The sequence below is a fragment of the Oncorhynchus masou genome, chromosome 22 (genome assembly GCF_036934945.1).
Source record: "Oncorhynchus masou masou isolate Uvic2021 chromosome 22, UVic_Omas_1.1, whole genome shotgun sequence".
Classification (NCBI taxonomy): domain Eukaryota; kingdom Metazoa; phylum Chordata; class Actinopteri; order Salmoniformes; family Salmonidae; genus Oncorhynchus; species Oncorhynchus masou.
In genome coordinates, this window is record NC_088233.1 from 14,278,545 (window position 1) to 14,292,421 (window position 13,877).

Genomic DNA, 13,877 nt, shown 5'->3' on the forward strand with positions numbered 1-13,877 from the left:
CGGCCCTTCTAGAGGATCTGTCGATAGTCCTGTCAACATCTGTAGCAGCACTGAGCAGAGCACCCCCATGCCCTGACTTCATTATTACAAGACCTGGCTTCATTGTTAAGACAAACGCTTAATGTATCTTAAAGATTTCAAATAGTATTGGAACCAGGATCTGACTTTACCACATAGACATACAATAGAGCCAAAAACGTCACTACAACATACATAACTCAGGTCTACTCACTCCCTGAGAATGAGGATGTTAATAGTTTTTAATGATTATGTAGCTACAGTAGAGATACAGAGAGATGGGAGGGGAGGGGAGGGGGGCTTTAGTTAAGAATGCAGAGGGGGGAAATTGAATCATGGAATGCATTTCTGACTCTCAGCGATCCGTGATGAATCTGTGGTAAAATAACAGGAACTCAGCAGCTGCTGGGAGGAAGATGATACTATACCATGCTAGTGAAAGCTCTCTCTCTCTCTCTCTCTCTCTGTCTCTCTGTCTCTCTCTCTCTCTCTCTCTCTCTCCCTCTCTCTCTCTCTCTGTCTCCCTTACTCTCCATCTCTCCCTTACTCTCCATCTCGCACTCTCTCTCTCTATCTCTCTCTCTGTTACTCTCCGTCTCTCTCTCTCTCTCTCTCTCTCTCTCTCTCTCTCTCTCTCCCTACTCTCCATCTCTCTTTCCCACTCTCTTTCTCTCTCTCTCTCTCTCTCTCTCTCTCTCTCTCTCTGTTACTCTCCGTCTCTCACTCTCTCTGTTACTCTCCGTCTCTCTCTCTCTCTGTTACTCTCTGTCTCCCACTCTCTCTCTCTCCCCCTTACTCTCCATCTCTCTCTCTCTCTCTCTCTCTCTCTCTCACTCTTTCTCTCTCTCACTCTCTCAAAATAGTATTTACACACAAAAAGATGATGGCATGCTAGCTAGGCATATTTTTATCAGACATTATTTTTCACTGACTAATCAGGTGCCTTGTGGTGCAAGAGCCTCTACACTTAGTTATACTGGTGTAATATCTGAATCATACCTTTCAATAATTCCACAGTCAGAATTAAGCAGCTTTTTCAGATAATTTTTTTCAGATATTTGGTTTCTGTTTTAGACATCGCCATACATTCTTATTCATGTAGTCGATTTTAAATGTATTGTGTGAATTTTCTGCAGCCAAAAAAGCTTTTAATTAACAGTTAAATGCTATCAGGGTTTCTCTTTTTGTTGATTACTTTAACAGCCATTAAAACATATTCCTTTGTGCTCTCAAGTCAAAACAACAAGTCATTTAAATGTTTAACCACCAGACCAACAGGTGTTTTTTAGACTTAAGGAGGGGTTAACTTGGCAGCAATGAGTATAAACGTACAATAACTGACCAACGGTCTCTTGCCCTGTTTTTGTTTTAAAGCCTGAAGGAGAAGAAGGATCTTATCCTAGTAGTTTTCTAATGGATTTATGGGTCATACTCAGTGGCATATGGCAAGTAGATCCTCTCTTCTATTCCATAGTAAGAGAACCAGATAAGCCAGGCCATGAAACAGTAGAAAGGAAACACACTAAAGAGGCTGTAGTTCTGAAGAAGACCTGGAATAGGAATGTAAAGGAGGGTTGGAGAAGCGAGCCGATGCAAGAGTATGTTTGATGATTTAAGTGGTGGTTGTCAACTCCACCGAGCCTCTTCACTCCTGGCTACGTACCCATAGGGCTCTGGTCAAAAGTAGTGCACTATGAAGGGAAAACAGTGCCGTTTGGGACTCAACCCTAGTGTAGGGGGTCAGATATGATAAATGATGTAATGATAAGTGGCTCTGTCATCTTGTCCATGTGTTAGAGGCTAGAGTAAGTCTGTTCTCAGTAGCTGCTCATTGCCTCTCTCGCTGCAGGCTTATTATGGTCTGGCTGTGTGTTACTTACCAGAAACACAAACCATCTAGAATGCTAATGAAAGAATAATAACGTGTCCTCTCAGTGGACGTATACACACAAACGTCAAGGAGTTTCAAAGTGCTTCTTAAAACTACTGATGGGATTATACATCAGACTTCGGCTTGACAAGGAGTACGGTTACATGCACTCAATAATGTGATTATTGTGGATAGTCAGATTAATATAATAGTTTGATTAAAATGTTTACGTGCTTTGCAAGACACACAATTGCCCAAATAATCCTGTTTACATGGACACATCTGAAATCAGGCTACCTGATGGCAATCTGATAAATGCAGAAAATCAGCAATCACAATGAATGTTGTACCACAGCGAACATGCTATTTTTGGGAAGGGTATTTGATTCTGTGTTCGGACATATAGAGTTTGTATGTGAAAACTACTTATATGACACATACATACAGTTGTTCCCAACTCACTTCACTCGTGCTAAAGAGGGAGGCTTGCTCGGCTGGGGCTAGCACATGCGTAGATCAAATACACAGCTGGAACGCCAATGAAGGTGTTTACATGTCTTAACAATTAGAAAAATTGCTCAGAAATCCAGGTGTTTTAATCGGCGTATGCTGACTTTGATTTTTTACCTTACGCCGATTTAAGATCAGCAGAGTAAGGCGTTTAAATGACTACGGTCATACTCAGCCTACTGCCATAATCAGTTTAATATTGAATTATTAGTGTGCATATAAACGCACTAATGTTTATTTTAGATTTTTTTTACTAGACATTTTGCTGAGTAATGGTAATGGAAGCGAGTGAGAGATGGTAAGGACTTGGAATGGCACCAATAGACAAAGACAGGGAGGCATCATCACTCAAGTTTAATAACAGATGTAGGTTACATTGCAACTACGACTTTGCGCCGTGCATAAGAACAGTTATATAACATCTATATCTAACAGCCCATAGCCGTGGTATATTGGCCATATACCACACCCTCTCGGGCCTTTTTGCTTAATTAGATTACCATTGATTTGTTAAAACCCTCCCGTCGCTGATTGCTTTTAAATTGAATCTGAAGTCTGATTGATAGTATATGTGTAATATAATTCACATGGAAGAGGGTTTTGATCGACAGTCATTTTAATTAGCAGTACTGTTTAAATGAACATGTTTTAAATTGTGGCTTTAAGAAAGTAAACAAAAACTAGTGACATAGAGAGGCATTGATTTTATGTTACTTTGTAAAAAAGAAAGCGTAATAATTTCTGATTATAAAATTAAACAAGGATATATGTCTGTATATACCCAACATCCAACGCATTACATAAGTATAAATAGTATCCATTTAACAGTTGAGTGAGTGCTACTGCTGCCTTTGAGATGCCACGCACTGCTTCCCACATGTCTGAGCCTGTTCATGCCCGGCCTGAACTGCCTGAACTGCTGCTGTGGCAGAACCAACCCACGACTGCATCCAAGATGCACACTTTTCTCTATATAGTGCACTACTTTGGACAGGGACAATAGGGAACAGGGTGCCATTTGGAACATTCCCATGGAGTGGTTCAGGTCATATCTCGCCAGGTGGGAGAGAGGGAGAGGCTCAACATCAATTCACTGGATAAATGAACAATATCATAAAAATACAGGAAAGTTCCTGCCTTGCTCTGTTTCCATCCCATTTATAATCTCACAATCTGGGGTTTGATAAGGTAGGGTAGATGTGTATGTATCTGGGGGTTTGATAAGGTAGGGTAGATGTGTATGTATCTGGGGGTTTGATAAGGTAGGGTAGATGTGTATGTATCTGAGGTTTGATAAGGTAGGGTAGATGTGTATGTATCTGGGGGTTTGATAAGGTAGGGTAGATGTGTATGTATCTGGGGTTTGATAAGGTAGGGTAGATGTGTATGTATCTGGGGGTTTGATAAGGTAGGGTAGATGTGTATTGATCTGGGGTTTGATAAGGTAGGGTAGATGTGTATGTATCTGGGGTTTGATAAGGTAGGGTAGATGTGTATGTATCTGAGGTTTGATAAGGTAGGGTAGATGTGTATGTATCTGGGGGTTTGATAAGGTAGGGTAGATGTGTATTGATCCGGGGTTTGATAAGGTAGTGTAGATGTGTATGTATCTGGGGGTTTGATAAGGTAGGGTAGATGTGTATGTATCTGGGGGTTTGATAAGGTAGGGTAGATGTGTATGTATCTGGGGGTTTGATAAGGTAGGGTAGATGTGTATGTATCTGAGGTTTGATAAGGTAGGGTAGATGTGTATGTATCTGAGGTTTGATAAGGTAGGGTAGATGTGTATGTATCTGAGGTTTGATAAGGTAGGGTAGATGTGTATTGATCTGGGGTTTGATAAGGTAGGGTAGATGTGTATTGATCTGGGGTTTGATAAGGTAGGGTAGATGTGTATGTATCTGAGGTTTGATAAGGTAGGGTAGATGTGTATGTATCTGGGGTTTGATAAGGTAGGGTAGATGTGTATTGATCTGGGGTTTGATAAGGTAGGGTAGATGTGTATTGATCTGGGGTTTGATAAGGTAGGGTAGATGTGTATGTATCTGAGGTTTGATAAGGTAGGGTAGGTGTATATTTACAGTTTGTGCTTGTGTGTGCTCTGAATCTATGAGCAATACTAATCTCTGTATGAGGTTCAGCTTGAGATTTTGTGGTTGTTTTCCCAAAGCTGCATCTGTTTCACCCCCCCCCAGCCCCACCCACCCCCACTCCCGAGTGGTGCAGTGGTCTAAGGCGCTGCATCTCAGTGCTTGAGGCATCACTACAGACACCCTGGTTTGAATCCAGGCTGTATCACAACCGGCCATGATTGGGAGTCCCATAGGGCGGCACACAATTGGCCCAGAGTCGTCTGGGTTTGGTCGGTGTAGGCCGTCATTGTAAATATGAATTTGTTCCTATAGTTTCCCAAGCGGGAACTACACCCCCCCATTCAGCTCAAACGGTGGCGCAGGGAATGCAAAAATATTCTTCAAAATATTTAACCTCCACACATTAACAAGGGCCAGCATATACTAGCCCAGGCATACACTAGCCCAGGCATACACTAGCCCAGGCATACACTAGCCTAGGCATACACTAGCCTAGGCATACACTAGCCCAGGCATACACTAGCCTAGGCATACACTGGCCTAGGCATACACTAGCCCAGGCATACACTAGCCTAGCCATACACTAGCCTAGCCATACACTAGCCCAGGCATACACTAGCCCAGGCATACACTAGCCAAGCCATACACGAGCCATGGCATACACTAGCCTAGGCATACACTAGCCTAGCCATACACTAGCCTAGCCATACACTAGCCCAGGCATACACTAGCCCAGGCATACACTAGCCCAGGCATACACTAGCCTAGGCATACACTAGCCTAGGCATACACTAGCCCAGGCATACACTAGCCTAGGCATACACTGGCCTAGGCATACACTAGCCCAGGCATACACTAGCCCAGGCATACATTAGCCTGGGCATACACTAGCCCAGGCATACACTAGCCAAGCCATACACTAGCCATGGCATACACTAGCCTAGGCATACACTAGCCAAGCCATACACTAGCCATGGCATACACTACCCTAGCCCATATGGCTGTGTGGTAAGAGCAGGGTGAAAGACCAACCCGCTGCAGCTGCATGCTCTCTCAGGCCCCTCCACCCTCTCAGTTCAGTGAGTCGTTCCCAGTATGAGCCCAGCCCAGTACAGTGTGTCATGGGTTGGCCGTGCCCAGACAGGCTCCATGTGTGAGGAGAGGCTGAGCCCCAGGAGCTAGATACCACCAGAGACTGGCTGACTGGCACGCTAGCCACCTGGCATCCCGCTGCTGACTGTTTGACTGTCTTCAAAATCTGTTTCTGGAGGAGAATAGAATAGAAACAGAGTAGAAACACGTTGAGACCAGGTCATTAAGACAATATGTATGTATGAAATACAGTTAGTCAACTAGTCCATAATGAAGTGGAACAGTTCACTAACTGTGTTTCATACGTACCTATTGTCTCAAATTCATAGTAGGCTAATTTGGAAAGCTTACCTGACTGTACCTGTATGTTGTAGACATAATATTCACTTAGTAGCCTATGACTTAGTATTGACTGACTCTGCAATATACAGAGAGGAGCAGTGGGTCAATATTCAGGAAAAAAGTGATTACATAAGGTTGTCCTTTTGGTCAAGCGATGCTGACATTATCAAACTGGACTTTAATTCTAAATAGTTGAAAATAGATATGTTCAGGAAGCTGTTTACTTAAGGAATTCTCCATGGCTGGTGTGCTTTGCTCAGTTACCATCTGCAGGTATTTCCTGGAAATAATCAGGCTGTTTTCTGTGGTAAATGTCTGTTTGTTTTTGGCAGTATGTTAATCATTAGCGAGGGGTCTCCATCCTCTGTTCCCTGCAACTTGTTTGGAAAAAACAACATTGCTTAGTGTGTGTGTGTGCTGCTTGTCTGTTTGTGACGTTGGTGTTGTGTGAACACCTTATCTTCATAACCCAGATAAAGAAAGAGCAGGAACTTGTCAAAACGTCTCCCTCCGCTTGCAACCTGTCTCTCTCCCAGAGGGAAAGCACATACTGGAATTGCCCTAACACCGATCCCTGCTGCACACCACTCCTCTTCACGTCACGGCTGCGTGTGACATGTCAACTTACCTTTCTGCCATACCGCTACAAATGAGATATATTCTCATCACGTCTTCCTTTTTTCATCCACATATCTCAGCAGGGATTTTTAAAACACCTACTTTATGACTTGTGATGTATTTACCTATAGTCCCTAAGGCTCCACGCTTGTTTAGAGTCAGATGTGAAGCAGAGGATCTTTGTTCAGTTGAGCTTTTAGCTATGAGTCAAGGCCCCAGAACTGCTTCCTAATCAGTCACTCACAATTCCTCCTCCACACATTAATATCCTGCTTTCTGGTGGAATACCTGCTATGCGATGTGGACACACTTACCCACACCCCCATTTCTGCATGAGAGACCAAACTCAATCTCCTACCCCCCGGCCACAAGCCACCCTCCTGACCAGTGCCCTCACCTCGACCCCTATTCCCTCCCCCAATGCCCTCTCATTTCCTTACTCTCCCTTAAAGCATTGTCTCCCATGCAGTCTGAACTGGCTTTATGAAGGGCCAGGGTTTTTATCACCAAGGTCAGTGGAGTAGTTGAGAGGTAAACGATCTTGTTTGCTAGGCCAGCTGGTGCACCCGGTGGGCACAGGAGCCCAGGCCAGCACCACATCATTAACCTCAGCCAGACTTCTATGGACTCTACGGACGCATGGATTGCTGGACATCTCCATTGCAGTCACAGATGTCATATAGTTGTTCCTCCCTAGCCGCATGCAGCAGATACAGCTGAAGTCGGAAGTTTACACACACATTCGCCAAATACATTTAAACTCAGTTTTTCACAATTACTGACATTTAATCCTTGTAAAAAATCCCTGTTTTAGGTCAGTTAGGATCATGTGAAATGTCAGAATAATAGTAGGGAGGATGATTTATTTTAGATTTGATTTCTTTCATCACATTCCCAGTGGGTCAGAATTTTACATACACTCAATTAGTATTTGGTAGCGTTGCCTTTAAAATGGTTTAACTTGGCTCAAACGTTTCAGGTGGCCTTCCATAAGCTTCCCACAATAAGTTGGGTGAATATCCATTTGGAAGACCCATTTGCGGCCAAGCTTTAACTTCCTGACTGATGTCTTGAGATGTTGCTTCAATATATCCACATAATTTTCCTCCCTCATGATGCCATCTATTTTGTGAAGTGCACCAGTCCCCCCTGCAGCAAAGCACCCCCACAACATGATGCTGCCACCCCCGTGCTTCACGGTTGGGATGGAGTTCTTCGGCTTGCAAGCCACCCCCCATTTCCTCGAAGCACAACGATGGCCATTATGGCCAAAGAGTTCTGTTTTTGTTTCATCAGACCAGAGGACATTTCTCCAAAAAGTACGATCTTTGTCCCCATTAGTAAGTTGCAAACCGTAGATTGGCTTTTTTTATGGTGGTTTTGGAGCAGTGGATTCTTCCTTGCTGAGCAGCCTTTCAGGTTACGTCGATATAGGACTCGTTTTACTGTGGATATAGATACTTTTGTACCTGTTTCCTCCTGCATCTTCACAAGGTCCTTTGCTGTTGTTCTGGGATTGATATGCACTTTTCGCACCAAACTACGTTCATCGCTAGGAGACAGATCGCTCTCCTTCCTGAGCGGTATGACGACTGCATGGTCCCATGGTGTTTATACTTGCGTACTATTGTTTGTACAGATGGACGTGGTACTTTCAAGCGTTTGGAAATTGCTCCCAAGGATGAACCAGACTTGTGGAGGTCTACAATTCTATTTACATTTACATTTAAGTCATTTAGCAGACGCTCTTATCCAGAGCGACTTACAAATTGGTGAATTCACCTTCTGACATCAGAATTCACCTTATTTCTGAGGTCTTGGCTGATTTCTTTTGATTTTCCCATGATGTCAAGCAAAGAGGCACTGAGTTTGAAGGTAAGCCTTGAAATACATTCACAGGTACACCTCTGATTGACTTAAATTATGTCAATTAGCCTATCAGAAGCTTCTAAAGCCATGACATCATTTTATGTAATTTTCGAAGCTGTTTAAAGGCACAGTCAACTTAGTGTATGTAAACTTCTGACCCACTGGAATTGTGATTACAGTGAATTATAAGTGAAATAATCTGTCTGTAAGCAATTGTTGGAAAAAGGACTTGTGTCATGCACAAAGTAGATGTCCTAATCGACTTGCCAAAACTGTAGTTTGTTAACAAGAAATGTGTGGAGTGGTTGAAAAACAAGTTTTAATGACTCCAACCTAAATGTATGTAAACTTCCGACTTCAACTGTACATGACAGAAGTGTCCACTCGCACCCAGACCTTTGATCTTTCAACTGTGAACCGATGATGTATTGACAAAAGCAAGCCTTTAACCAAACTCTCCTTTGAAAGATTTGATATTTCAGGGTTAAGTTTAGATGAATCTTGAATACATCTGAACCTTGGTTAAGATGACTTGATGAAATGTAAAGTGGATTTAAAGTCATTCCGGGCCAAGATATGCTCTGACTCTGGCCTTTATCTGAGGCTAAACCCCATTCCATTCAGCTATAGTAATCCCCACACAATGGAGCCAAGGGATTGTCTGAATGTGTACTCAAGTAATGGAGGGGAGAGAATAGAAAGACACCCCCTCGCCTGCTAACCTTTCAATCCCCATCCCACCCATGCTTGTGTGGTTTTTATCACCCTGTCGCGCTCACATACAATGCATCACCAAACAGAGAGGAAGGCTATCTAAGTAGTCAATCCCCAGGATGCCATTCATATTGGGACAGGAGGCTTTGAAGGAGGTGGATGAGAACAGGGCAAGCTCACACCTGAGAGAGTCTGAGGCATTTTTTCTTGAAATTGAATGTTGTATTTTATGGTCAGAAACCTCCCCCTCTTTCACCAGCTACTAGACTCTGTCAACTCTGACAAGATTACTTAGTCTTTATGGTTGTCACGCCCTGACCTTAGTATTCTTTGTTTTCTTTATTATTTTGGTTAGGTCAGGGTGTGACATGGGTGATATGTGTGTTTTTGTCTCATCTAGGATATTTGGACTGTCTAGGGGTTTTGTAGATTTATGGGGTTGTTTCCATCTAGGTGTTTATGTAGGTCTATGGTTGCCTATATTGGTTCTCAATTAGAGGCAGGTGTTTATCGTTGTCTCTGATTGGGAACCAATGTTCTTTGTGTTCTTTGTGTTCTTCATTAATAAAGAAGAATATATTCTGACCACTCTGCGCTTTGATCTACGCCATACGACGATCGTGACAATGGTTTAGGGATTGTGTCAAAAATATATGAATATATTGTTTTTACAGTTCTCAGAACACACATAGGCTGTTTTATTTAGATTTTTATAGGAAGACAAAATACCTTTTATAGTGTTTGTTTGTTAACCAACTCAAGCAGTTCATTTTTGTTTTTGTCCAACAAGAACAGATTGCTTTTTTCAGTTCATGTGACAGTGAGCCTGATTGACACGGTGATGTTCAGTCATTTTTCATAAGAAGATGCATATATACACTGGCTACGCTGACTCTCAATAGGAGAAACCAACCAGATGTATTTAGGTCATGTATTATTCTGACATTAATCCCTGAAGAACTCGTGTGTGTGTGTGTGTGTGTGTGTGTGTGTGTGTGTGTGTGTGTGCGTGCGTGCGTGCGTGCGTGCGTGCGTGTGTGTGTGTGTGTGTGTGTGTGTTTTTGTGTATGTGTGTGAAAAATACTGTGAAGAGAGATGCCAACTTCCAGGAGTTTATGAGTGTGAAAAGCAGCAACAATGATGCATTTCTGCACTGCCTACCATTTCTCTGTGGACTGGGGCTATGCCCATTGTCAGTTTTCCTTTTGTTGTATGTTTTTTGTTTTTTACAGTCGTCACCATGTAGTATTTAGCTGGAGCACAAATAGTGCTTCATAAAAATACCCAAGTCCACCACCACCTGCAGGTTGTCTTAAAATACATCAGAATATAATAAGTTTGTGTTGGTTTGTTCCCAGTTTATGTTGATTTTTAAAGCTGCGTTCCAGTTAAACTAACAGTATGTGTCCGCTGTGTTTTTGTGTGGTTTGGTAACCCCATTTGTATTTCCACAAGGCCTTGACCTTTTTGTTTAAACAAAATGTGTTTTGTGTGTTTTTAAGCTTGGGTGTTTATTTGTGTGTGGAGGGGTGGTTTGCATGTCTCTTTGTGTAAGTGTGACTGTGTTTTGAGAGAAATATGAACTTGTATGTGTTAAAAAGCGTTTTCCCAAGGGATTGTTTTCCTTTTTGCGTTGCCATGTTCCAAATTGTGAGGCGCTGTTTCTCAGCTGTGCTCTCTCTGGCTCTTATTTATTACCTTTCCCAGTGTTCATCTCCTGCTCTGATCAGGGCTGGGTGCTAGCTGGTATGAGTATGAACACGCTCCCCTTCTGCCAGTACTAGCTGAGCAACCAGTGACCTAATAGTCATCCCGACCTGGGCGTGCAGAAGAAGAGCAGAGAGTGGAGGAGGTCTAGCTAGGGCCAGACCCTGTGTCAATAGAGAAAACAAAATGATATGCACATCCCAAACTTGATAAGATAAACGGTGCAAAAATAACAAAGATATTGGCGTGTACACAGACTATTGCTGCTCCCCAGTGCTCCAGTGATCCTCAGGCCGTGTTAACCCTCCACTGATAAGCTATGCTCTCAAATCCAGAGCCCAGATACAGTGTATATTTCCCTGGCCCTGTTTACAACTCTGGGATATCTGGCTACCCATAAACTGCCAGCTGTTGGAACTGCTGTTGGAACCTTGTGTCATATACAGTAAGCTAACGTCGTAAGCTAATGTCTCATTTCAGCTGGCTCCTAGCCGAGCTCGGCTAGGCAAACCGAACAAGTGTGCTCGCATACTCCCTTAAAATAACTTTGCTTGAAAAATGAGGAAAAAAATGTCAATATTACTGTTTGTCCATTATACGCTTCCTCAAAATAGTCCGAATTAATCTAAGATAACTTCAAGTAATCTGTCATTAATTTTGAAGTTTTTGCAGAGGAGATCTTATTCATGCAATTTTGTGTTTGGTGCAGTATTTTTCCAGTGAAAAAATATGCATGAGGACGAGTCGTCTCTCATTGAATGACAACAGGCACTTTGCTGAAGAATCCCTACTGTTAACCAATCGAAGATGAGAGGGCGTAGACTTCGGCTTGCCTCGAGAATTATTTTGTGTCCCCGAAGAGCCGACAACAAACAAAAATGTAAAAAAATGTAATGATAATATTTGTCCGAACTGTTCCAAACTGTTTCAGCTGGGAAACATGTCCGAACTGTTCCAAACTGTTTCAGCTGGGAAACACGTCCGAACTGTTCCAAACTGTTTCAGCTAGGAAACATGTCCGAACTGTTCCAAACTGTTTCAGCTGGGAAACATGTCCGAACTGTTCCAAACTGTTTCAGCTGGGAAACATGTCTGAACTGTTCCAAACTGTTTCAGCTGGGAAACATATCCGAACTGTTCCAAACTGTTTCAGCTGGGAAACAACCGTGTGTGGAAAATCCGTCTTCCTTTGCTCTGCAGTGGCCCTCAAATCCTCAAGAAATAAGAGCCAGAGGCACATGCAAACACAGTTACACACACACACACACAAAGAGAGAGCCCAAAACACAGTGTGTGTTGAGTAGTGGAGTGCTGGTGTTTATGGCCTGGAGGAAGGAGCAGGCTTTCAGACTTTTCACTTTACCAAGAAGTCATCACTAAGATTACTCTGCCAAGTGTTTTGCTACTCGCTGATCGGCCAGGTGGAATTGATTAGTCCAGACTACTACTAAATGAGAAACAGGAATTCAATTTAAATTCAAACAGTTTGGCAGGAATGAGATATAAAACATATCAGTTTGGGTCTTGGCTCTTTGAAAAGGAGTTATGCTCTTTTGGAATCGTGCATGTTGAAACTGTTATCTTTTCTTAATACACCTACTCTTTAGGGAGCATAGGTCCTTGACAACTCGTCTCCAGAATGCTCTGTTCTGGGCAATTCCCTGTCCTTATACCAGAGCCAATTTATGTCCTGTAGGAGACAGAGAGGTGGTTCATGATGGAAAGGATTCCCTCTATAAGTCTCTACTGTCTGTCTGTGGCAGGTAAATGACAGGTAAATGATGGTCGCTAACTGTGCTCAGCCGGCTGCCCCAACACTAAATGATCCCAGATTTGCATTGGTCTGTTTGGTCTAATTTAATTAACATGCTGGCGACTGCCTGGCATGCCACAGTAGATATGTTGGATGGACTGGCAGAACTATATGTCAGAGAGAGAAGAAGAGGGCTCCAGCTATTGAGGAATGTGTAATCTCAAAATCCCCTTGATATGCAAGACCAAAAGTAGCTGTGTCAAGCTTAAGGGAAAAATCATTAGTAACTGCATTCTTAAAGATTATCTTATATTCTCCATGATGAGCCAGAGAGAGAGAATAGGAGAGAGAGAGAGTAGGAGAGAGAGAGTAGGAGAGATAGAGTAGGAGAGAGAGAGAGAGAGAGAGAGTAGGAGAGAGAGAGTAGGAGAGAGAGTAGGAGAGAGAGAGAGAGAAGAAGAGAGATCAGGGGAGAGAGAGTAAGAGAGAGAGTAGGAGAGAGAGAGAGTAGGAGAGAGAGAGAGAGAGAGAGAGAGAGAGAGAGAGAGAGAGAGAGAGAGAGAGAGAGAGAGAGAATTAGACCCAACCAAATCATGAGAAAACAAAAAGACAATTACTTGACACATTGGAAAGAATTAACAATAAAAACAGAGCAAACTAGAATGCTATTTTGCTATAAACAGAGAATACACAGTGGCAGAATACCTGACCACAGTGACTGACCCAAAATGAAGGAAAGCTTTGACTATGTACAGACTCAGTGAGCATAGCCTTGCTATTGAGAAAGGCCGCCATAGGCAGACCTGGCTGTCAAGAGAAGACAGGCTATGTGCTCACTGCCAACAAAATGAGTTGGGAACTGAGATACACTTCCTAACCTCCTGCCAAATGTATGACCATATTAGAGACACATATTTCCCTCAGATTACACAGACCCACAAAGAATTAGAGAAAAAATAACTCCCATATCTACTGGGTGAAATACCACAGTATTTCAATCACAGCTGCAATATTTGTGACCTGTTGCCACAAGAAAAGGGCAGCCAGTGAAGAACAAACACCATTTTAAATGCAACCTATATTTATGTTTTTTTCCCCTTTTGTACTTTAAGTATTTGCACATAATATGACATTTGAAATGTCTTCATTCTTTTTAAACTTTTGTGAGTGTAATGTTTAATGTTAATTTTGATTGTTTATTTCACTTTTGTTTATGATCTACTTCACTTGCTTTGGCAATGTTAACATATGTTTCCCATGCCAATAAAGATCTTAAATTGAATTGAAATTG

At 42.5% G+C, this 13,877-nt stretch overlaps 1 protein-coding gene across 1 annotated transcript in view; it reads left to right on the forward strand.

Moving 5' to 3' along the window:
- met (MET proto-oncogene, receptor tyrosine kinase) overlaps nt 1-13,877 on the forward strand; it is a 95,877-nt gene that overhangs the window by 4,340 nt on the left and 77,660 nt on the right. The gene's annotated exons all lie outside the window — the stretch shown is intronic.